We start from the raw sequence: 22,229 nt of genomic DNA on the forward strand, positions 1-22,229 counted from the left end.
GAGGCCACCTTTGAATCAGCCGGAAGGTGTACAGTGTTGGATGAGGGATGTATGTCCTAGATATGCAACAGAGAATAACAGAACACTGGCAATATATTTGCCATCTCTCATTCTGTTTGAAAGTCTCAATCTATATAGCTGATGAAACCGAGGTCCAGAGAGACAAACTGACTTGTCTAAGGTCACAGAGTGAATTTTTTTTCCAAGGTTCAGAATTATGTAAATATAATTATTAGGCCATTTGTGTGAGCAAGAGAAGCTTATACCAATAAGAGCTCATAATCTGTATGGATTGGAAAAGATGTCCAGCCTTGGCATGAAGGGTCTCAGGCAGCAGAGATTCCAGTATCATCCAGCATCTAAGAAAAGATATCCCCATTGAATAGAACAGTACCACCCACTGGACAGCATTCTTCAACGGTATTTGAAGTTTGATTAATAGAAATCACTGATGCCTTAATGACAACTCTGAGAGCCACCACACCCCAAGTTTTTGAAACTCCTTCATGAGTCTGGGAGGTTTATGGTCATCAGAGAAGGGATGCAGCTGTCTCTAACAATGAACCCATATCTCCTCACAGACCATGCATAGCTAGAGGACCTTCTTCTCTGTGAGTGGGGCTCTAGTATCCTCTTCTAGGACAAATGTTTTCTTAACTTATTCAGGCTTTCTCTGAGACCATCCTCCTGTGCCTCAAATGGATGAGATCTCTATGACTCCGTAAGCCCCTGTGAGTCCGTCCATCATGACACCTTCTTAGGACCACCTACTAGACACAGAGCTTTGCACTGGCAAGAAGTACTCTTTATTCAACATCATGGTTCTGATAGGAGAGTACGATGTTTGTCCTAAAGGAAGTGCTTCATGAGTATTTGTTGTAAGAATGAATGACTGAATGGATGAAGAACGTCTTCTTCAGTTTTTTTCTTCCTCAGAACTGTCTTAATCCAGTTACTCCCAAGGCAAATTTTTCTAATTTTTCTAAATTATATTTTGTGAAATGCTAGCAATCCATGTTGTCCTGAAAAAAAAAATAAAAAGTAAAAATAAAAATAGTTCTTGGGATGTTTTCTAAGATGTCATTTAACACATATATAGAAGAAATGTGTGTGTATCTGTGTGTGCTCCTCGTTATTACAGCACATGATGTGTGATGCTCTGCTCAGAAGAAACAGAGAAATGGCACACCCTACATTAGAATGCATGGTGGTCTTGTGAGAAATTCCTGATTCACAAGCCTGGAACATTCCACAATAGTGTGATGCATACATGGCTCTAACCAACTCATGTCTTTGCCTTTGGATAATTGTTGGTCTATGTTACATATACTTCTTATAAGAGCATCATATATTTCTGATATTATTCGATGTTATATATTAAACATATGAATCAAAATGTAATAACTTCTTATAGCAACTAAATATTTTCATTAAAACAATAAAGATGTTTTATTCCATTTTAACCCAAATGTCTCTTTAGTGGCAAGTTCCTTTTGTATCCCATCAATATACTATTTGTTTTTTAAGTTTCTTAGATACATAAATCTGATCATTGAATTGCTCCTGCCCCAACTTGCTGGTTTCCTTGGGGAAATATTCAGAGATTTGGAAACAGAGGGAAGAGTGGATGGGGAGTTGAAGGTAATAAAATGAGATCCCACAAAAGTTAAAGTTTAAAAAGACGCGAAGCTCTTGTAAGCCCGTTATAACCACAATGACTAGGGAGCTATAAAACATATGTGGATAAGCAGAAATGAGCTTGTAAGATAAAAACTCTTGGGTTAAATTTTAAAACAAAAACCAGTTATTTGTCTATATAAAAGACTGGCACACACTCTTGAGTTAAATTTTAAAATAAAACCAATGATATATTTTACATAAAAGACTAGCATACAAACTGCCACAGAAAGTTTAAAATAATAAAGATGCAGCATTACAAGTCTGATAAGCATAAGGAGAAAGCATAATAAGTTAAATATTAGACAAAGCAATTTCAAAAGGGGGACAGGTAACAACAATCTTTTTATATTGATCAAATTTGTAGTCTCCAATGAGGACATAATAATTATAAGCACATTAAAATTTTTAAAATGGCAATTTTGAAAAATAGCAAAAGTATAAGTTGAAGGTTTCAGATGTTCACTAAAGCTCTACTTAATTTATTATTTTTAAATAGAGAAAAATGTGATAAGTGAGCTCAACAAGAAGTAGGAAAAAACATATATACGTATAGCAGTAATTCAAGAGCAAATCAAGAAAATTATCTTCAGGATCACCTTCTCCCTCAGCTTCATAGCCTGCCCCAGACTGTATATGGTGAATTCTTATATAATTTTAAGGGAAGAGATTTTACGCTATCTGAAATGTTTCAGAACATAGAAAAATAGGAAAATAATCTCATTTATTTTATAAAACTATCATAAATCTCTCTATGTGGGTGAAGAGACTCAAAGGTTTAAACTTCCAGTTATAAAAGTAAATAAGTCCTAGGGATGTACGTATAGCATGGTGACTATAGTCAATAATACTGTGTTGCATATTGAGAGTTACTGAGAGTAGATCTTCATTACAAGAAAAAAAATGTATAACTATGAATAGTGATGGTTGTTAATTGGACTTATCTGGTGATAATTTTGCAATATACACAAATATAGAATTATTATATTGTAGCTTTGAAACTAATAGTGTTATATGTCAATTACACCTCAATTTAAAAAAAAAGAGAAAGAATAAATCTTATGTGTTTTCGATACACACACAAAAAAAGGAGCTGATGGATATTTTAATTAGCTTGATTGTGATAATTAATTCACATTGTATACTTATATCAAAATTTCATGTTATAGACCTTAATTATGTATAATTTTTGTCAATTATACCTTAATAAAGCTAAATAATTTTTAAAATCTGACAGATAATACCAAAAATGGGTAACTTTAGCTCAATCTACCATATTAACATTTGTATAAAAATTCTTAACAAAATGGTCGAATTCAATAGTATACTAAAAAAGAAGAATTCACCATGACTAAGTAGGGTTTATATCAGAAATGCAATGATTGTAAAATTCCTCTTGATTAATAGAGAAATACAAAGGTGAGGGGCACTTGGATAACTCAGCTGGTTAGGCATCTGCCTTTGCCTCAGGTTGGGATTCCAAGATCCTGGGATGGAGCCCTGCATTAGGCTCCCTGCTCAGCGGGGAGTCTGCTTCTCTTTGCCCCTCCCCCCACCCCACTGCTTGTGTTCTCTCTCTCTCTCTCCCTCTCCTTCTGTGTCAAATGAATAAATAAAATCTTAAAGAAAAAAGAAAAAAAGAAGGACTACAAAGATGATTTAGACAATAATTATTGGGAAGAACTACCCTTGACAAATTTGAAGCCATATCATAAGACTATAATTAATAAAATCACCTAATACCAGTACAAAGAGACATGGGCAGACAAATGGAATACAATGAATATTTGAACTAGGCCCCATTTTACATTCAAATCAAACATATAATAACAATGACATCACAAATCAATAAAAAGTGAAGAGAGAAGAGAGGTCGGGGTCAGCAGGAGAGGAGAATCATAACTGTCTTCAATTATCTCAGGATCGTCAGCTGAGAGAGGAATCCAGCTCAGGCGTCAAAGGCTGACTTAGACCAAATGGGCACCAAGGAAGGGAGATTTCTGTTCAATAAATAAAAAAGCATCATTACCTGTCAGTCTTATCCAAAGAGGGACGTAACTGCCCCCAGAAAGTACATAGGATCTGCCACTCAATTTGTGGGAACTAGCACAAAATGATAATGTGGAGCTCCTTGTTAAAAAGTATTAGGACTTTCAAGATGGAGGCAGCAGAGTATGAAACCAAACATGGTTGGGGACCTTATGGGCTGCATCTGCACTGGGTGCAAGTTTCCTATCACAGGGAAACAGAGACTAGAAGAAACCTTGGTGTGGGCACTGTCAAGTGGCTTCAAGTATAGGATTGATAAATAGACTGGAGGTTTCATTTAAGTTCAGCAATGATAACCATTCCCTTCATTCTTACATTTTTACTAAAATTAAGAAGTAGGACACAGACACACCCCCAGGCTACTATTTCGAGGCTTACCTCCTTCCCCATTGAATTGCCTGGAACCATGCCAGTTTTATAATGCTCATTATATATTGCTGAAATATAAAACATTACTTTGCATTTCATGACTTTATTGTTTTCACAGGATTTCCACTCACATTACTTCTTAAGATCATAATAGAAAAGCATTATTTTGTTCATTTGCTTGAAAGGGAAGCCAAACCCAGATCAGTTCTGATGTGCACATGTCACACAGCTGACAAATTACCATCCAGGCTCTTCTGATGCTAAGTTTTTATTTGTCTGTCCTTCCATCAGTCCCAATACTCACTTTGTACAAGGCTCCCTGCCTGACTCTGGGGACCCCACAGCTCCTGAACTTGGGAGCTCATGGTTTCACGGGGAAGCCAGCCAAGAAAACAAGTTCCACCATAGCATAAGATGAGAAAAATAATGAAATGAATACATATAACAGAATGCTTAATTCTGTCTAAAGGGACCTAGGAAAGCTTCATAGAGAAAGCAGCCATCAAGCAGATTTTGAAGTGTGAAATTGAGTGCTACCCATTGCACAGCTGACTTGAATAAACACAAATAAAGGCACAAGCTCCATTGCATTCTCAAGGGAATTTTGCTGGCTGAAAAGCTTCTCACCCCGTTGATTTAGTCTCACCAATGGGAACTTGTACTGCAGGGAGCCATTTGTAGAAATCAATTTCCCTTGCAAGTGATCCTGGGTTAGGAAGGATTCAAGGGTTGCAACAGCCAGGAGTCCAATGATAGTCCATGCAAGAGAAGTGCTTTCCAAGCATTGGGCAAATGTAATGCATCTCCCTTGGACCTCACAGTCACCCTGCTGGATCCATGGGACAGGATCCTATTCATGGTTCATAGACAGTAAGTCACACAGAACATATCTAGAACCTATTCTAGGCCATCCACTAACAGGTATCAGAACCTGTGTGTCTTACTTCCTACTTTAAGGCTCTATCTACTTGACCCATGAGGAAGGTAAAAGCCCTGCTTAATCGCCAAGGAACGGGGCCTCTCCATTCTTGGGTAACTCTCTCCATCTTTATAGTTCAGTTGACCTCTAGAGCAAACATGACTGACAATGTCAGCTGCCTGCCTGTCAATCATAGTAAAACTTGAGATATTACCTGGGGAACTCTAACTCTACAACAGATTTCTATCAGCTATTTGGCCAGCAAGGGAGCGCATTGCTATAATGAGTTTACATCAGATAAAGTAGGGCTATGATAAGAACAAAAGAGCCACAATGGCATGTGTTGTACTTGTCAAGAGCAGTGTGGATGTGATGATGAATGATTGTCCTCTAGATTTAGCTCTGCCACTCACTGCCTGTAGGTGGGTGACTCTCGACCTTAGTTTCCTTTTATGGAAAATTGGATATAAGGTTACCTACCTAATAAGGTTATTATGGGTATGAAACACTATAGTAGATGTGAAAGTTATTTTTAATTTATAAAATGCTACAGAAATATTTGCTTTTATTACTCTTAGTGATACCATTTCGATATAATCAGAGGAAATTTGTATGCCACTGTAATTACAGCCCCAGATCCTCATTACCTCAGATCCACATTACTTCTAGGAAACAATCACATGGAGGCAGTATAAATTTAAAAAGAAAACACTCCGGGATCCCTGGGTGGCGCAGTGGTTTGGCGCCTGCCTTTGGCCCAGGGCGCGATCCTGGAGACCCGGGATCGAATCCCACGTCAGGCTCCCGGTGCATGGAGCCTGCTTCTCCCTCTGCCTGTGTCTCTGCCTCTCTCTCTCTCTCTCTCTCTCTCTGTGACTATCATAAATAAATAAAAATTAAAAAAATAAAATCTTTAAAAAAAAAGAAAGAAAAGAAAACACTCCAAGACAGGTAGACTGATAGACTGATAAGATCTCAGTTGGGACCAGAACCCCACCTTACCATCACAGATGAACCACATAGACACACAGCCAAGGCCTAAATTATGTTTTACAAAGGAAATATTATAAAATCTGGGCAAAGTTGCCAATGTCTTCTAATAGAAACTGATCCCTTACTGCCTCCTAAGGAACTATATCTAGTGGGCATGCACAAAATGCTGTAATTTAAGGCATACAGCATTAAGGTCATTAGCTCCACACAGAGCATTAGAGAGATGTGGAGAAAATAAAGATCACCATTTTCTGGGAAAGGAAATCAAAGAAATCTTCCCCAAAGAGTAACTTCTGACTTTGGCTTTGCAAAGCACACGGATGAGCAGTATAGCACAATGTAAAAATGTGGACTCTCAGTTTAGCAAATGGGCACTTGTTAACCCTACTCAAACAACAGCCTCTCCCCCTGAGCATTAGTTTCCGATCTGTAAAGAAGGTATAAAGCAACCTACTGGAAAAGAATTGCTTTTGGGGATAAATAAGTAACCCAATGTTTATTTCAATAGTAGATAACCAAAAAACATGAGTTTCTACCCAACATTCCTATCCCTGGATGAGTAAAACCGTGTTTCTAAAAACTGAAGGCAATAAACCAACCAGTTATGAAACACTCTGTATGTTCCCAACAGGGAGCTGAGAGCAATTTAAGTATCACAGATTTAGAATATTTCTTAAATCCTGTCATTGATTTTAATGGCACTGCTGATTTAATAACTCTTAGATTGAAGTGGGGAAAGAAGAAGCATCACATCCTTGATATGATGCACATATCAATTATAAGATCCATACTGATTTCTGGAAAATTAAATTTGAAAGAAAAAGTGTGTCGTAGAATTTGAAGAAATGTGCTCTAAGATGTAGCCCGTGCCTTCAAACAGTAGAGAGTCCAGTTGGCAAGATAAGACTACATGGATGAAAATGAAAAAACAACAACAACAACAGCAGCAGCAGCAACAGAACAGCCAGCTCAAACAAACACATGGTTACACACTACAGATCTCAGTCAGGCTTTCCTGGAACACTTGGAAATCTCCAAGAGGAAAACCTTAGCCTGGTATGCTTACAACACACAACTGGAGGCTACAGGTTTAGGCATTCTTGACCAGTCTTAATGAACCCTGTAAATATCCACCATTCAGTAGCCTGCAGAACTGCAAATGTACATTCAAATCAAATGAATGCAACTTCAATCTTTCCTAAGCATCTACTCTGTGCACGCTGTTGAGCTGTGTGCCATGGGACAGAATGCCTTGTCCCTCCAGGCTCTTCCCCACAGTCCCTGGGGGAGCGCACAGCACATAGTAAGAGTGACTGGTGTTTTGCCAAACTAAGCTGAACTAATTTTATTGTCCAAGTGAAGTTCAAATTCTCATACAAATGGTATAGAACCAATCATTGGACAAATGGTCTGTACCACTGCTTCCCAAAGTGTTTATGGTGAAGGACCAGGTTTTTATTCTCAATCTGTGGCCAACTAACACTTTTATAAAACATAAAATCACATGATTGGATGCCATAGCAATGCCAAATTGCTATAAAATCTCTCAGCATTCACTCTCAATTTCTGAACTAATCTCAGCAAGAGCCCATAACAGTTGGCAGACTGACACCAAGCTGATACCAGTATACAGACCATACTTTGAGAGTCACTAGTTTATATGATTCCAAAACCCTCATTTTCTGGAAATCCCAGAATGAGAAAATTGGCAAGTTTTGTAAAACATTTAGTAATGATGATGAGAGTATCATTTTCCAGGTGATTCCTAAGTTGAAGATACTGTCAATGACTAGGAACCAGCCTAATTCTGTCTTTTCATTGAGGAGACTACTGTTTAGTGAAGGATGCTGACAAGTGCACACCTAAGTTCTTTTTACCACAGCTTGAATGGAGCAAGTGAAGGTAGAGCTGGCAGTAGAAAACACAAGGGCTCTGGAAGTAATATAATCTGAGTATAATCCTTGCACTATGTATCATCTACATGAAATAGAACAAGTGACCCCCCACCTCTTAGAGCCTCAGTTTCCCTATCTGGATATAAAAGGCCATCCATGTGTGATGTTACAGATGTATGGTGGCTTGTTATGATGTCATTGAAAAAGGCAACTGAATGGTTTGTCACAGGCTCAAATAAGGAGTATTAGAGAAAAGTTCTGATGACACCCTCAGGGTAGTAATAGGCCTCAGGGCTCTATGATAAAGAGCATCTGAAGGATGTGAGATATCTTGGCTTGAAGGAAAAATGATTCAAGGACAATAAAGCTGCCTTCATTCTAGAAGAGCTATTAATATGGAAATGAGCATAGGCCTCATTTGGGTAGCCCCAAAGCCTGGAACCACAGCCAGTATAAAGTTTCAGAAAGAAGTAGATTTCTGTTCAAAGGAAAGAGTTTCTGGCAACCAGAGTCTTCCAAAGGCAGAAGGAGCTGGCTTGACTAGAATGAGCCGTCACTGATGTGTAAAGCCTGCATCCATTGTTAGAAGAGACTAATATCAGATCAAAGATGGGTCTAGGTGTTCTCCGGACCTGCCTCTACAACTCTGAAAATTCAGGAATCAACTTTGTTATGGTGCAAAGAGCCTCCTCAGACAGCTGTGAGTTTGGGCATTTAAAGTAGGGACAGCCGGGAAAATGTCAACCAATCTGTCAAAACTACTATAATAGTGATCCTAATAGAAGGGTCTCTTTGTCTAGCCCTGTACAGTAGATGAAACAAATAGAATGGTCTATGTCTAGCCCTGCATAGTAGATGAAACATCTTCATATGTTGCCTTGCCCACAACTCTAGGAGGTAAGAGTAATTATCATCCCTAATTTACAGAGATGAAACAGCAGCCCAGGGAAGTTCCTAGTTCAGTAGAGAACACACATCCCCTAAGTTAGAGACCTGGGGCTCAAACCCAATCTGCTGGTTCCCAATCCCTAACTCTTCTCACTGCCCAGCCTCTTTCCATCCTTCCCAAGACACTGTCCTTATGCTAGGTGACATTCCTACCCCAGCACTCAGACTACTTGTGAAGGTCAGATGGGGCAGGGCATTTGAAAATACTTTGAACAGCTGGAATGATTTTCTTCCTTCCTTCCTCCCTCCCTCTCTTGGTCGCTCCTTTCCTTCCTTCCTTAAATGTTTACTGAACAGATTTAATATTCCGGGCACTATGACAATCAGTTGGGAAGCCAAGATGCATAATACACAGTCTTTCCCTTCAGGGAGCTAACAGGCAGGCTAGGGGATCCAGACATGTTCAAGAAAAAGTCACAAAGTGTGTCAAGAGTACAAAAATAAGAATCCATATAATGGAGATTGCTCAGAGGTAGGGGTGATTAATTCAGATAGGGGAATGGGACTGTTAGAAAAATATTCCTGGAGGTGGTGACATCTGAATCCTGTGGAATAAATGAATTGGAAGGACTTGCAGTTCACCAGCAAGATGGTGTTGGGAAGGTGTTTGGACAGGAAGAAGAAGATACTCCAGAGGAATAAAGGAACATTACTAAGGCAAAAGATTTGGAATAACATGATGTATTCAGAGGCCTGGAAGTAATGCAGAAGATCTAGAGTGTTGAATGAGAACCAGGAGTGGTGAGAGAGAGAAGAGAAAGGTCAACAGGAAGATTCAATGCCAGTGTAAGTAGTTTTGGTTTTACCCTAAGTGCAATAAGGAGTTGCCATAGTGGTTCAGTTGGAGAAGAGACATGGTCAGTGTTTTAGAACTAGCCACTTGAGTATTAGGATGTAGAATGGACAAGAGGGAAGAGGCTAATCATTCTCTCTGTCCCCTTCTCCCATGTTCCCAAATCCATTCTCAGCCCTTATCTGCCCAGCAATGTGTCCCAGGAGGCCAACCCCTGTTAATTGCACCTTCTGGACTCCCTTGAGTAAGAGTGACTGGTGTCACCCAGTCTACTGGGTTCAAACAATGGGAAACACCAGCCAGGAGAAGGGAGATGCATGGAAGGAGTATTGTGTGATTTCTTCCTTGTTTCCTCTCTGCTCCACATAGCCTCTATGGTATTTCCCACTGGGTAGCCTTCCTCCATAGTTCTCATTCTCACTGGGCACCAATATTTTCATTTCTTCCCCCTGGGCCTTCAGTTCCAAAGGTGGCAACAGTTTCCAGCAGTTGCCGGTCTCTGGATGCCCCCACCTCTCCAATAGTCCCTTCATTCACAGTCCTTCATCTGAACCACGTGAGATGAGTTCTGCTTCCAGCCAAACCTCTGACTGAGATCTGGAATTGCCATTAGACAGAGACCTGGAGAGAAGCAGAGCCATTGCAATAACCTGAGAGAGGGGTGCAGAGGTAGTAGTGGTGAAGAAAGGGAGCTGTGTGGGACTCTTTCCAAGGGAGAAGCCATGCTCTTGACTTCAGCTTTTGCTGGGTCTCCAGAAGGGAGCATTCCTGCAGGACTAGATGGGAGGGGGGCACTCCCCCAAAATGGAGAATTCAGGAGGAGAAGTTGGGTTCTAGTGAGCTGATAAGATCAGTTTTGGTCAGCTGAGTCTGAAGTGCCTGTGGGACACCAGGAGGAAGTTTCCAGAAGACCGGTGGACCAGAAGGTCCAGCCTGGAGATGCAGCCAAGGCACCAGCAGCACAGAGCTAACAGCTAAGGTCCATGGACAACTGGAAAATGCATTAAATTTGCCACAAGCTCATCTCGTTGATTGTCTTAATAATTATTGATATATAAAGAAGTAGAGTTATAATGACCAAAGGTCTCACAGAAGACTGTTCAGAAACCACCTGCCTTGTACCTTGATTGACTACCCTCCTCTCAAAGATGTAGGGGTTTGTTTTTCAAATCCACAATTTTCCCTGGCATTCCATTTAGTCATTCCTATTTTTCACCACCAGATTGTTTGCTGGGGAAAAGAACAAAAACAGCAACAGATGTCTTTGTTTTGGGGTTTTGCAAAACTCTCTGGTTAAGATAACACTTTCAATTAAAGAAGTTGTATCATCCAAATACCATATGCCGACAAGCCCTCATTTGCAAAAATCACCTGCTTTCTGGACTTGTTGAGTCCTACTAAACCACCAGCCAGTAGCTAAGGTAGGCATCTAAATAGATCCCTTCATCTCTGCTCTGGATTCTGAAAGCTTCAGTCCAAAAAGTAAAGTCAAGAGGATATCCTCTGATTTGTCCTCTGGCCTCTGCAGGCATTCATCAACACTTCCTCAGTTTTCATGCATACACACACACTCACACGCATACATACACGTGAGCACACATGCATGCGCACACATGCACACTCCTGCATGTATGTAGGCTGTGCTATTCATTGTACATAAGGGCCTGAAACATTTTAGGCACTTAGCAAATCCTGTGGAATAAATGGATTCATTCCTCCCTTCCTTCCTTCATTCCTCTCTTCATCTTTATTTCTTCCTCGGCTTTACCTTGTCTGAGACTTCGGCACTGCACAGTTGCTAAGCATTGAAAGTATAAAGATAATTACTCAGGCTCACTGTCCCTAAGATACCTACCATTTAGGAGGTGGCCATGTGCAAAAAAAAGAGCTCTAGTGCCAGGAAGACTGTGAGCTCCTTGAAGGCAAGATCCAGTCCTCATCCTTGTGTAGCCCCCTTTTTCAAACAGGTATTCAGTGTCTGTCGTATGTAATTTTTGTTCAATGAAACGTGCCCTGCAAGAGAAGCAAATGCCTTGCTACAGAAGCACAGGGAACCCCATGCTAAAATTCAGAGTGAGAGTGAGCTGGGAAGGACTCATGGAGCAGTGGGATGTGCAGTGAATGCTGGAAATGATGGAGAAGAGCAGGAGGGCAGAGCCTGCTGGGCTATGGGAAGCACTTCAACCAAAGCATGGAAACATGACAGTGTTTATGATTGAAGTGATGGTCAATAGTGAGCAATCTTCCTCATGACATCAGGTGAGAGGAGAATTCCACGTGATCTGAGTCCCATTACAGAGGATCGTTAATGCCTGCTGAGAATGTGGGCTTTGTTAGACACTGGGAACTACTGCACACCGTGACAAGTATAAGGTGGCATCTCATTCAGCTCAAGAATGTTGTAACAGAGTCACCTTAACCTATGTTGTGAATATTGGGTAAAAGTCTATTTTCCCTATTTGGCCACATGCAATTTCAGAATGGGGATTGGGATTCAATATTGATAGAATACTCTGCTGGATATTCTCCATTTGCCCATACAGATCCACTCTCGCTAGTTCTCCATCTGACTCTGTGTCCCAGGATGCTAACCTTATGAAGGACCTTATAAAGTTTCCCTTGCCCTCTGGCTCTCAGTTGGGTTTGGCAAATAGAAACCACCAGTTGGAAATCAGAAAGTAAGACAAGAGTAAGGATGGCATATTGGTTCCTCTGGCTCTTTCTGTGTCAGGTGGCTGTAGGTTAGCTATATTTCTTTATCAAAAGCCAGGGATCCTAAGAAGTGGCCCTTTCTATAAGGCTACTCTCGTCTGGTTCCATAATTGACTAGCTCTCGGAGTTTTAATTCCTCATGTGGACATTTGGATATCAATTCCTACATAATGTGATTATAAGGATTAATCAAGATAATACTCACAAAGTACCCAGGATAGAACAGGTGCTTTATAAATAATAGGCTTATTTTACATAGAAAAAGTCATGCATATGTATATTGTAATTAGTACTCAGAACAATGTTGAAAACCCACATGGACAGACAGCCTCAATTGAGTACTCCTTTCTTCTCTTACAAATTACTGCCCCAAACATACAAACAGATGTACACACAATTCATCAGGAGTTAGATGAAGTTGTCAGCACTTGAAGCTTCTTGTTTAGACTCTTCCTGTTTCTTTCACTTGGTCGACTCAAAAGTTCCATGTTGGAGACTGTGCAGGTGGAAGGGATGTGACAAGAGGGAGAAAGAAGAAAAAAGACATATTTGAAAGCTGCTGTGTGCTATGTACTTCCGTGTTTCCTATCTCATTAAGTTTGCACAAGAGCACGCATAATGTAGGCAGAAGTCCTATTTTCACTGATGAACGTGGTGAAGTTCATAGAAGTTAAGGACTTTGCTCAAAGCCATGCAAGTAGTCAAGAGCGAAATCAGGATTTGAGCCCAGCTTTTCTGGTCTCCAAGTCACACTCAGCCTTACTGGTGCCTCACTGCGGAGTCCAAGCCACCCCTTGCAAGCAGACAGATAGAATGCTTATGTGTTTTTCTCTCTAAACTCAAATTTCTTTGGTGGAAGCAGCAAATCATTCCAAGACACGTGATAGTTACTCACTTCGGAGGGAGCCACAGGTCTTTCCTGGCTGGCTCTGTCAACTCTCCTCTTTTAATTGTTTCTGGGGGAGGGGAAACCTCCACGCTAATGGAATTCCAAAAAAGAATGTTATGGTGACAAAGCAGGGAGAAAGCTCAGACAATGGGAGGAAATGTTGAAAGATTCCCTTTCATCTCCTTAACGGCAGTTTGGGGCTGCACACATCCACCCCTGGGAACAGTCTCCAAGAGCAAAGGTTCCCCACGATGAGGAGTCCACATTTTGCGAGTGCATAGTTACTCTTCCTTCCGTTTTTTAAAAATATTTTTCTAACCAGGTCTCCGGAATTGAATATAAACACTGCAAGGGGTGGTTTCATCCTTTCCAAAACAGCATTTCACTCTCCAGTCCCTCTCTAATGCCCCTGGTGAGAATTTGAGTATCTAGATAAACGGACCTGAGCCTTTGAAATCTTGGGAAAAAGAGGTGTGACATAACAAAACACATAAGCTCTGTTCTGGTTCTGTGTCATCTCCAAAGCAACTCCGCGAGAGCGAGCCTAAGAGAAAATAGGACGGGACTCTGATTTGCTCTTCACTGGTTGAGGAGGCTCAGCTGTGCTGAGAAAATGAGGCATTGTGAATAAAGTGGATTTGGACTGAAAAGCCCTGCTTTTGCGTCCTGGCTGCTGCATTTATTAGCAAGTGACTCAACCCATCTGATTCTCAGTTTCTTTAGCAATGCAATGGGAACAATGACATTCACCACTCAGAACAGTTCTGAGGATTAAAAAAAAAAAATCTTTGCCCTGTGCTCTGGTGAGCCTCCAGGCTGGTCTCTTTCAGGTCAGGGCTGGAGCAGGTTGACAGGCGGTAGCAACCCCGTGACCCGCCCACAGCCATTTCTAACAGGAAACTCTGAGCTCCTTGAAACAGCTAGCTATTGGCCAGAAGTAACCCCATGTTGAAACTTTGAGTTCCACAGTTACTGAGAGGCTGCTGTATAACTTCTCAAATACAGAAGTTCCCCCGATTCAATGGGCCCACCACTCTCTTTTTCATTTTTATTCATTTTCTGGTTTAGGAAAAGAGGATTGGCACAAGTACAGCAGCACAGATGTTTTGGGGAGTGGGAGCTGAGAGGAATGAGAAGGGGGAGAATCAGTGTGAGACAGTTGCTGGGGAGACCAGACTGGCTAGAGGAGATGGTTGAACCAACAGAAGTCCTTTCAAAACTGGCTCAGGCACCCCCTCTTCCAGGAAGTCTTCCCTGACCACTTTCACTCAGATTGAGTTAGGTGTCCTTCAGGGTGGGAGAAAAAGAAAGGTGTCCTTCAGGGTGTTCCACAAACCTCCCATGCTCACCTCCATCATCGCTTTTGTACTAGAGCACTGTAAGTTTCTATTTGGTTTCTTTGGGAGCTAGAGATGAGATCTTATTAATCTTGTGAACCCAATGGGCACAGTGCTTGGCACACAGTATTTTTCCCAAAGTGGTAAATGTTATCGAAAGAATGGGTGTCTGATTGAGTGAACCTGAACTCACCTGCCCCAATGGCAGTACCAAGGGGGTCCTATCCTTCACTGGGACACAGTCAGCAGCAATGTTCAAAACTGGGCAGGTGGTGACTATGTGGGGCCATGGAAATCATCACATTTATATACATTTATACTTCTACCAGTACAGGATGAGTAGGAAAAGCATGACCCAGCACCTCCTTTACCCCTGCCCCTGCCAAGGAAAAGTAGATTCAGCAGCAGGGTTTCAACCCATCAGGCTTGAGTTCAAGTCAGAGCTTTAACCCAGGGGGAACCTGAGGTGTCAGGAAGGAAAACTGAGACAGATGTCCATAAATTTAAAGTCATCAAAAAATATGTCTCTTGGCCCAAAGAGCTGATACTACTAGCAGTTGACTAAAAGGACACAGGATAGCAAAAGTAGACATGGGGAATGCCTTCATCAAAATGACACTAACACAGCAAAAATGCCCCAGCTCTGGCCAAAAGTTATCAGCACAGACCTCTGGGGAGTTACGTTTTTATTAACTTCCTCTATGGGACTATGCAATTAAAGGAACCATAAAAAGAAAAATCACTTCATTCTGAAATTTTCTCTCTCCCAATGCCAAAGATGTGATATCACCCTGTGGCTTAAATGGGAAAAGCCTCGAGGATAAGACCAGTGTGAAAATCAAAAAGATGAATAAGATGGGGTCTTCTGGGTTCCTCTCCTACATGAGCAAGATGGACACTAAGCAGAGAGGGCCCAGCAGCCTCCTCGGGAGAGTGTATATGGGAAGCCTGGCTGAACACTTTCCTTGGATGCTTCCAGCCAAGGGGAGTGAAAAATGTGTGAATCCAAGTTGTTTCTGTGAGATGCTTCATGACCATTGACAAGTATGGACCAAGATTTCTCAACTCTTGACACCATTGACATATGGGTCTCGATAATTCTTTGTTGTGAGGACTATCCTGTGCATTGTAGGATATAAAGCAGTGTCCCTAGCCTCTACCAGCTAAATGCCAGTGACTACCAAAAATGCCTCCGGACATTGTCAATGTTCCTCAGAGGGCAAAATCACTGCCCCTCGCTTCCACCCCAGTGAAGATCTCCTGGTGCAGATGAACTATGAAGCTGACAGTAAAAGTCTGGGCTTGAGTGCAACTTCACAGTAGCAGTCTTGGGCTTATAGGAGACTCCAGATGACATAAGGCCCTGGTAACATCATGAGCACTATTATTATTAGACTATGTTTCCTCTACATGCAAAAAGACACCTGTAAAATTGAACCACGTAGAGAGAGAAAAGAACTGAAATCACAGAATGCATGAAAATTAAAAAATAAAAAAACTCATGGTACTCTGAATCTAACCCAAGAATAATATGAAATTGAGCACCAAATTTAATTCAAAGCTTTTGAAGCCAATAGGAAACTTGAGGAATTTTATAGCTCTTGTTTTCTGATGAAAGGAAGCATACCTTTTTTATTTGTCGGAAGAAACCCACTTTCCTCCTGTAACTGAACTTTATGGGGGATTTATCGGAAGATCCTTGTAGAAGGATTATTAAAAAAACAGAAGGACCAGACAAATGCAGTATGGCAACCAGGCGGACAGAGAAGAATTGGGCCCCATGTATCCCACAAAAGAACAAAAAGCAGCTTATTTATTGGTGCAGGAAATTTTTATTGAGCACTGTCTGCATACCAGGCACCATACCAGATACGGGTGGTATATAGATCTATAGATGTTGGAGGTATATCTCTGAAAAAGACCCAAAAAAAGAAAATTCAAGTTTTCCTAGAGATTACATTCTTGTTAGTTCAGAATCAACTCCTTAATAGCTGTGGGTCCTCAAACATGTCATATCACTTGTGGTGCCTCCACTTCTTCATCTGTGCAATAAGAGTAACACCTACCAACAGGACCAGCGAGACACTTTGAAGGCTTACATTCTTTGAATATTTGTTGAACATTTACTTAGAAGAGAGAGAACATATTGGATGAGGGAAGAGCTGAACAGGAAGACTATGGCAGGTCTACCATGGAGGGGTGGCTCCACTACGGTGTATGTAGCAGGGCTCTTCCACGTACATACACATGGTGCACAACCTCATGAGCATGCGCGATGTGATGTCCCAGGATGGCAACATCCCCACCCTACACTCCGTTGAGCAAAACAATGCTCTGCCATCATATCACCCACCCTCCACACAACAGTTTATGGACTTCCAGGTTCACTCCTCAGCCCAGGCAGCTTATCCAACTCATTCTTCCATCCACATATTCCGCCTCAGAGAAGCTCTGCAGAATAGACATCGTGCATTTCCAGTGATCCTGAATGCTTAATGCTTCTTGAAAGCTGATGGACTGGGTTACTGTGTCCTACGTTATTAGTCAACTTGCCTGCTCTGCTTACCTCCAGGGCCTGGAGGATTAAATGAAAAAGAATGCAGAGCCACCTGGCAGGTGGGACCCACTCAACCAGAGACAGTCCTCATAATCTCCATCAGCCTTACCCAGGACTGTTTGAGAAGTGAATGAGATGAAACGGAGGGGGTGGGGATACCAATTGTCCAATACCCAATAGATCCTAGTAAGGATCATTATTATTCATCTGAGGCAGCAGCACAGACAAAAAGCCAAACCTGAGCAAACTAGAGAGCCAAGGGTCCGAATCTGTAGGACAGACAGAGGAGAACTGAGAGTCAAGGACAACTAGAAATGCTTTGCAGCTTGCAAAGCCCTGGGCATGCAGATTCCAGAGGAAACCCATCCCCTTCCCCCCTTCTCCCCACCTCCTCCGCCCCAGCTTCCGCTGCCCAGCCAACATTATTTTCTGGACCCCTTTAATTTGGAGGCTTTTAGGGCCACATCCTGCCATCAATTTGGGGGCTGACTTCAATGAACATTCTGTGTGGGGCAGGAGAGGGGCAGGATGCAGCTTTCTCCTGGCAGGCCCTGATACAATAGGGTTTTCTACTGAGATCAATGGATTAATTGCGAACGCTCCATTTGGGGCCATAAGGAGATGTATTGTTTTCCCACAGTCGGCAGTCAGGGCCCGGGCTGGCCCAACTTCATTTTTGAAAAGTCGGGGAAAACAATTTTGTATAAAGGGGTGGGGGTGGAGGGTGGAGGGGTGCGGGAGAGTCATTTTGCTCATCTCACTAAAGGTCAATAACAATTACAGTGAAAATTCAGAAGGCACATTTGTTCTCTGACGGAGGCCCTGTCTGGAAATTTCCATCCAGAAACAATTTGCTGTCTCTCTGGCCATCCCCCCCCCCCCACAAGACTCTCTCTCTCTCTCTCTCTCTCTCTCTGTCACTAATGCCACGAATGTTGAGAAAGAGGAAGGAACCAGGGAGTTCTTTTCCCTACCTTTGGAAAGTTGAGGTGGGTACTTTGGCACCATCCCTCTCTCCAAAGAGTTACAGGATTGTTTTTCCGGCAATGGCTACAGCCTGGGCAGACAGGATTAGAACCCTTAGCCCTGCCATTTCATAGCTGTTCAACTTGGCAACATTCAGAGTGCCTGAGCAACCACAGTGCCATCTGTAAAATGGGTCCATAGTAGCATGGACCTCCCAGGATTATAGGAAGATGAATGCTGTGTGCTACTCAAGCTGCAGGGAAGTCGGTGCAGCTCGTACACAAGGCTAAATGCAGCCCCAAACAGGAGGTTCTGATGGTGGCATGGCCCTAGGTGGCATGGCCCTAGGTGGCAACCTTCTGGGGGAAACCATTCCCGCACTACCAAGACCACCCCTGCTGGCCCCACATTCTAAGCCTTTCGCTCTTCACTCATTCCTCCCTTTCCAGCCTTATTTTCCTTTCCTCCTCATCCCAATTCCCCTTCTCTGCATCATCCATCCTTCCTTTATGCTAGCCACGGCTCCAACTCTGGACTCTCAACTCTGAAATGCACCTGTTCACACCTTCCCCACTTGAAGACTGAGCTCAGTTTTGCCAACCTCTCCAAAGTTTGGTTGAGTCAGCTACGAGGCATTGATTCTCCTCGCTACATTTAGCTCATGGTTTACTGCCATGCCTTCAGAATGCCACATTAGCTGTGGCTCTCTGAAACATTCATGTATCCATTAAACGGTTAGAACTGTGGTTAAGCGCTCCAGCTCTAGGGTCAAGACTGTCTGGGTTTGAAAATCAGTCTTACCTCTTGCTCGCTGTGGCATCTGCATCTTGATTTCCTCTCTTGTAGGATGGGAATATTAACTGGAACTACCTCAGAGATTCCTCGTAAGGCTGAGGGAGGTAATACATGTAAAATCCTTCAAGGAACATTTGGAACATAAGTGCTCAATAAATATTAGATAGTATTATTATTAAATACCTAGTCTGTTTCAGGCCCTAGCGATACAATGATGAATAAGACATGCTTTCCTTCAACAAATATTTCTTACATGCTTTCTGAATGCCAGGGATTGTTCTACTCCTGGTGGGAAGGGGAGAGGGAATGGAGATAGATAACAAACTAGAAAAAATTAGAAATGAGAAAAAATACCATCTTGTAAAAAGATGCAAATTATAATAGATTGAAGTGATGGAATGTCACTGAGGGTTTCTTCCGATGCGAGGCCAGGGAAGACTTCCCTGAGGAGGTGGCACTTAGGCTACAGTGGTATCATGCCCTGGAGGGGGTGCCAGCGGCCAGGTACATCATGATTTAGTGCTCCAGAGGAGAAGGGACTTGTCTGGTTCATCTCTGTCCTCACCCCCACACCTCGTTCTGCAATCAGTGCACCATAGATAGTGAACGGGGACTTTGAATTCAAACTCTCTCACTCCCAGGTTCCTGGGAAGGAGTGGTTTGGGTGCAGAGGTTGGTTAGGGATATGTGGATGATGACATGCACGCAATTGGATAATGTGTTGATTGGATGGCAAACGCCTTTGTGTTCTCTCAAAGGAGCTGAAAGGCATGAGCACCACAACTTTAGGGTCTGGCAAAGCTGGGTTTGCATCCCAGCTGGGCGACTCTGGCCTCAGAGCCTCACTCCCCTCTTCCATGAAATAGCGCCAGTGGCACCACCTTTCAGGGGGTGGTGAAAACCCCCTAAGATCTTCACTGGTAAGAATCCCATAAACATGAACTCCCCTCCCTACACATCAGAGTCCTGAGACCAAAAACTGCATTCCTGGATTCATCATTATATTAAAAATCTGTAGGAAAAAGTAGAATATTCTATTGACCACTTGTTCATCTCCCAGTCAAATGCCATAAAATGTTTTTTTCAAGGGAAATAAAATAGTAGGAAAAGGAAGAATGTTAAAAAAAATTCTCTCTTCTCCACTGCCCTCCAAAAAGAAAAAAAAAACTGACTCCCAGAACATCAAAAGCTCCTCAAAGAATCAACAATATTTTTTGATGATGGAAGTATGAATAATCAAACATATGGATTACATTTCCTTAAATTATGCAGAGCCTAAAATCCAGGAGGAAAGGGAGGGTGCTGGTAAAATGTTTTTCACATTTTATTAAAACCTCAAGGTCTGAGGAATACTTTTATGACTATCACACACACACACACACACACACACACACATTTCCCCTCTCAAGAAAAAAATGAACACATTGAGCATCTTTTTTTTTTTTTTTCTGCTCAAAGCTTTGTCTTTGCTCTACTCAGCTCTAATTTCTCGGCACCAGCCTCACTGAGAGAAAAAAATGGACCATGAGACAGTCCAGCTTTCAAGCTCTGCCACCTTACCAGTTGTATGACCTTGAGCGAGTCACTTCCACTCTCAGAGCTTGAATTGTATATAGGAATGATGGTCCATACTTCACAGACAGTGGTGAGGACAAACGGTATGAGACGTGGGAACATACCTTGGAAACTGTACAACATCAGGTGGGTGTAAGGGTTAGGAGTGCCTCCGGGGAGCTATTCCTGCCTCGACAGGCAGAGCAATGCACTAGCGGTGGTTAGAGAACCTGACCGCCCACCTTCAAACTCCCCTTCTGCTGATTGTAAGCTGTGTGTTCCTAGGCAGAAAACTAAGCCAGTCTCTGAGTTCCCCATTTACTTTTAGCAAAGTGGGATGCTGCTGCTAAGAGTAGTACTTACATACAGTGGTAATAAGGATTAAATCAGTAAATATTTATAAGACACTTCAGTTAGTGCCAGGGTTTATTTTAAAAGACAGAGAGGGACAGCCCTGGTGGCTCAGCGGTTTACTGCAGCCTTCAGCCCCGGGTGTGATCCTGGAGACCCGGGATCGAGTCCCACATCGGGCTCCCAGCATGGAGCCTGCTTCTCCCTCTGCCTGTGTCTCTGCCTCTCTCTCTCTCTGTGTGTGTGTGTGTCTCTCATGAATAAATAAATAAAAACTTAAAAAAAAAAAAGAAAGAGGACATGAGAGGAAAGGAAGAAGAGAGAGAGAAGGGAGAAACAAAGAGAGGGAAGGAGAAAAGAAAGAAATGTCCCTCTGAAGATCCTCTGTGCTAGAAATTGACCATTTAGTTGTTGGTGTTAGGTATTATCTTTTCCAGGAATCCTTTTTGAAAATGCAAACACTCTTAAAAGGCCATGTCTTTGCTCTACTCAGCTCTAATTTCTTTTTAAACACCCTTTTTATGGCATGGCAATAGAGATTTAATATGTATTTATTGAGCACCTACTCTACACAAGGTAGTATACTGTGTTATTTAATCCTTTGGAAAATTTCTGGCTCCTTCAAGAGTGGAGGTGAGGGCAAAGTGACAACTGGGAAAAAGAGGAAAAGAAGGGAGGGAGAGAGAGGGAGAGAGACAAAGAGACCGAGGAGCCACTTTCCTACTATGGCTTTGGCATTGGACACACTGAGGACCATATGTCTGCTCTGCCAGATATAACCGTGAGGGTTGGACAAGCAAGGGCAAATTGCGACACCACTCCAAATTTGACCATTTTACCCTTGTAGATGGGGAGAGTGACAATAGGTCGTCATCACGTTGTGTGTACAGCATCTCATTTTCCTTCTCCCCAATGCCACGTCTTTGCCATGGGAGGCAAACGTTCTGAATAGAACCCAAGAGCTAATGGCAGTGTCCAGGGGGTTGGAGTCAGACCTCTCAGAGGCGGAAGTCAGTTTGCCTCTAACTTTCTCTGTACAATAAAAAGGCTCCTTTTTTTTTTTTCTTTTTGAAGACCGTGCTCTGCTAACTCATAAGAAGCGCATTTCCTCCCCGTGACATCTCCGATCCATTTCAGCCAGCAGTAACCAAGTGACTAACTCTGCCTCCAGAGGCAAAGTGCCAGAAACTGGTGTTTGACTTCTCCCCAGTGCAGAGATGATTCTTGCCAGACACTGGTCCTTGGAGGAAATGGGAGAGAAATTCAGCCTTGGCGCCTACAATGCAACCAATAAAGGAGGCAGGGAAAAAGCTGAGTGAGAAAGAGAGTCTACAAAGGCTCTTCCTGGATTCCGGCAGATGCCAAAGGAGGAATCAGTGAGTGAGTAATTCTGCAGCGTGGAGTCCAAAGCCTGCAGCCCGGGGG

The 22,229-nt window shown here is 42.4% G+C and overlaps 1 long non-coding RNA gene across 1 annotated transcript; it reads right to left on the reverse strand.

The window, feature by feature from the left end:
• Positions 1–2,935: 2,935 nt before the first annotated feature.
• LOC125755134 (uncharacterized) lies at positions 2,936–13,629 on the reverse strand. Its single transcript, XR_007410833.1, has 3 exons — positions 13,251–13,629; positions 12,751–12,851; positions 2,936–3,677 (listed from the first exon to the last, which is right to left on the reverse strand). It is a non-coding gene; the product is annotated as an uncharacterized LOC125755134 (long non-coding RNA).
• Between the last annotated feature and the right edge of the window lie 8,600 nt (positions 13,630–22,229).

Source organism: Canis lupus, chromosome 5 (genome assembly GCF_003254725.2).
Source record: "Canis lupus dingo isolate Sandy chromosome 5, ASM325472v2, whole genome shotgun sequence".
Taxonomy (NCBI): domain Eukaryota; kingdom Metazoa; phylum Chordata; class Mammalia; order Carnivora; family Canidae; genus Canis; species Canis lupus.